Here is a 3738-nt window from a genome sequence, read left to right on the forward strand (position 1 = left end):
TTTTCCCCACCATCCCAGGAATTTCCTTTGCTCCAGTGCTTTGCTCCTGTGAACAACAGCCTTTAAAAAAAGTGTGAAGTTTGAAACAGATCCTCTTCCTCACTAAGCTTGCAGCTGATTCACTGTCTCTGGTTATATAATATTAATGTGCTTACACGTTCCATCAATGGCTGGTTACAACATGCACAGTTTGGACTCATCATTTACCAGCTGTGCTCCTGGGTGCAAGAAAAAAAAAAAAAGAAAAAGAAAAAAGGAAAAATAGGAGTGTGCAGTCCAAATTATTAATTTTTCCCCCTTTTATAAAGGACTTTGATAACGAGGCAGGAAACACCTCCCTGTCACTTCTATTTGCCTTTGGTTTGCAACAGCAACACTGAGCCTAACACGAGACTATTCCAGGGAGAACAAATGCCCAGGACAAAGGCAGGGGTGTTACATGCTAGGGAAGCAGCCTGAGACAAATCCAAGTTTCTCAGAAACAGCCCAGATGTGACAGATGCTCCTGGCCCACACGTGGCAGTGGCTCTGTGCCAGGACCACACGGAGCAAAGGCCCTGGACACGACTCCAGCCTGGCAGGCTCCTGGCACAGCAAAGGGCTGGTAAGGATTCCAGGCCCTATGGCACTTGTGCCACCAATCCTCAATTAAAAGTGGACTTTCTGTTCCACTAGCACTTAGGAATGTCCCACCAGCATTTAGGGATTGTGAAACACGCTGTATCTTGCTGCACCAACCACTTGGTTTCACGCATGGCCCCAGAGTGCTGTTCATCGGCCTGGGTAAAACAGAGCCCTGGCCCACAGCCACAGAGGCCTGGTAAACATTAATGTTTAACATGCCCAGGTTCATGGATGTGAAATAGCTCCAACGTGCCAGCCGTGAGCACACCGTGCCCTCACTCACCAGCCACAGAGGGACTGCAGGAGCTTTCCCAGCAGGAGACACGTTTCACCCCCAACACGTGTGTTCTGCCCACACCCCGCACTGCAGCCAGCACAGCCAGGTCAGCCTGGGGGAAAACCTCCCTCACCCAGGGCCCAGGAGCGGCTCCATGTGTGCAACCCCAACAGGGACAGAGCAGCTCCCGGAGCACCCCCTGTGGAACCCGCTGGGAGCTGCCCCAGGGCACAGCCCCGTGCCAGGGCACAGAGCAGGCCAGGGACAGTCCTGGGGTGCCAGGGCACAGAGCAGGCCAGGGCACAGCCCCGTGCCAGGGCACAGAGCAGGCCAGGGACAGTCCTGGGTCACCACCCACGGCACAGCACAGCGGGGGAGGCTCGAGCTCACAGCCAGGGATCATTCCCAGTGCCCAGCTCCAGAACAGCCCGTCCTGCCCTGGAGTCCCACACGCAGCTGTGGCTCCAGCAGCCCCTGTGCCAAAAGCAGCTCCATGGCCCAGGCAGGGCGACAACAACCTCCTGTAAGTTGGAAAAACATCAGCTGATACCTGGAGGAAATGACACACTTCCCACTGGGCATAAAGATTCAGATTTGTATATGTGGTGTTTTGTTTTTTCCAGTCATAATAAACTTCTGAGGAAGAAAACCAAGTTTTCAGGAGTATTCTAGGAACAGCAGGTGAGTTTTAAATTTCATTTCATACAGAATTAATCCTGCAAGCATTAATTAAAACTTGGGGGTTTTCTTGGTAATTGGAGAGAATAATCTCTGAATCCCTGAGTAAGCCTTGAAAGTAAATAATGTTGAACTGACTGCAAATTGCATAGTTTAAGAGTCTTCACTTGGACATGAAATGAACTAATTTTCTCTTGATCGTTATATGAACACCAGCCTATCTTCTATTTAATAAAAATAAAAACTAATTCACCAAGATTACTAAAACAAGAATTGCACGTGTCGAATTGATTTCCAATACAACAGAAAAATACCAAGAGGTTGGGAAGTGTTGTTTTACTTTAGTGGCAGCAGAAAGTTTTAGCTTTTAAAATAAAAATGCCCCCAAACAGCAGCAAGCTGATACCAATGATTCAGCAAAAGGAGGGTGTTGTGCTGCATTACAGGGCTCTGGGATTGCTGTGACATACAACCCTTGGAGGGACTATCACAGACTGACACAGCAGGTACCTTGGTCCGAAGAAAATTACTGAAACACCTGGCAGGATCTCCAAATAAATATCGATACATAGATCTATAAAGTAGGCAAACCAAACAAAAGTTTCCTCCCTTCTCCCTCCCTGTGGGTTTCTTCTCTTTAAGAAAAGGTTACTTTTCATGGGTGGATCTCTTTTCTCCATTATTAAAAAACAAAACAAAACAAAACAAGCAAACAAAAAAGAAATAAAAAAAACAAAAAAACCCAAAAACCCAAAAAAGAGAAGAAAATTAGTTTGACCAGCAAAGTCCACACCCTGTTTCCCTCCACTGAAGCTGCAGATGCTGGCACAGACACCACATGGGGATTCATACAGCCTAGACCTTCTAAATTGCTGGGACACAAACACCTTAAGAGTCCACCGACAGACTCTGGGATTACATGTCAGCAAAGTCTTTTTGGGAGCTCTGTGCCACGTTGCTCAGTCAGCACACTGCAAACCCACGCATTTGCAAGAGCTGAGTTTGAAAAAGCCCTAGAACACAAAACAGGGACAAGTGCACAGGACCCAGACACTGTCCCACTTGCTCAGGCCATCCAGAGGCTGAAACACGAAGCCACCTCTGATTCACTAACCACACCTTCTTTAAATTCTGTTTTTCTATTTCTAATCTACCTTCAGAGAGCATGAAGGTGAGGGCAGGCACTTTTCTGGCAATTTCTTCCTGATCCAGCACATTATCCACAGATAACCATTTTATAAAGTTCATCAAATCTAATACACGTCGAGTGACACCTCCTATTTTAATTGCCAACTACACGAACCTCAGAGTCATCCCATTACAACCAAAAATTAGAAGCCCACTTACTTGTCAGTTTGAAGTTTCTCCAGCCAAGTCCAGAAGAGCAGGAGCTCCAGAACTGTTGCTATCCAGCAAATTTAATATCCAGTGCAGTGGGTAAGCTTGTCCAACTCAGCAGAGCCAGTTCTGAAGACCTCACCACACAGAGGACCACTTTAGACTGAAAAACTGGTAGAAAAGTCCCTGAGTCACCCTCACAGCTGATCTTAGTTAAGGCCTGTTAACTTCCAACAGGGCCTGAACACCTGTGAAACTCTCAGTCCTGTTTCTACAGCCTGCAGATTAATAATTCCTCTTTCCACGCTTTTGATAAATAATGCTGCTTCCAGCACCTAAGGGGCTTACAGGAGTGCTGGGGAGGGACCTGGGGCAAGGGGCTGCAGTGACAGGACACGGGCAATGGCTTCCCACTGCCAGAGGGCACCATTAGACAGGATACTGGGAAGGAATCCCTGGCTGTGAGGGTGCTGAGGCCCTGGCACAGGTTGCTGTCTCAATTTAAGGAGACTGAAATGCTTTGCTAAGGAGGACGAGTTATGAGGCAGACCAAACTCCTCTCTCTCAGCAATTATAAATCCGAAATTGAGAGGCTCCAATCGAGGAAGGATGGAAAAAGAGAAAAATAACAACCCTCTATTAAAGGGCATATGTGTATTGGCAGAACAACAAAAGAACACAAAAAACCCAACTAAACAATAATCCTGTACCCAAAGTCCCCTTCAAAAAGGAAACAATTCGATACTTCCCGTCCTCGGGTGCAATTCCAATAATTTTTGGCAGAGGGCGCCGTTGGGCTCTGGAGGAGCAGAGCCTGCAGT

This window comes from Lepidothrix coronata, unplaced genomic scaffold, assembly GCF_001604755.1.
Source record: "Lepidothrix coronata isolate B3197 unplaced genomic scaffold, Lepidothrix_coronata-1.0 Scaffold382, whole genome shotgun sequence".
NCBI classification, from domain to species: Eukaryota; Metazoa; Chordata; class Aves; order Passeriformes; family Pipridae; genus Lepidothrix; species Lepidothrix coronata.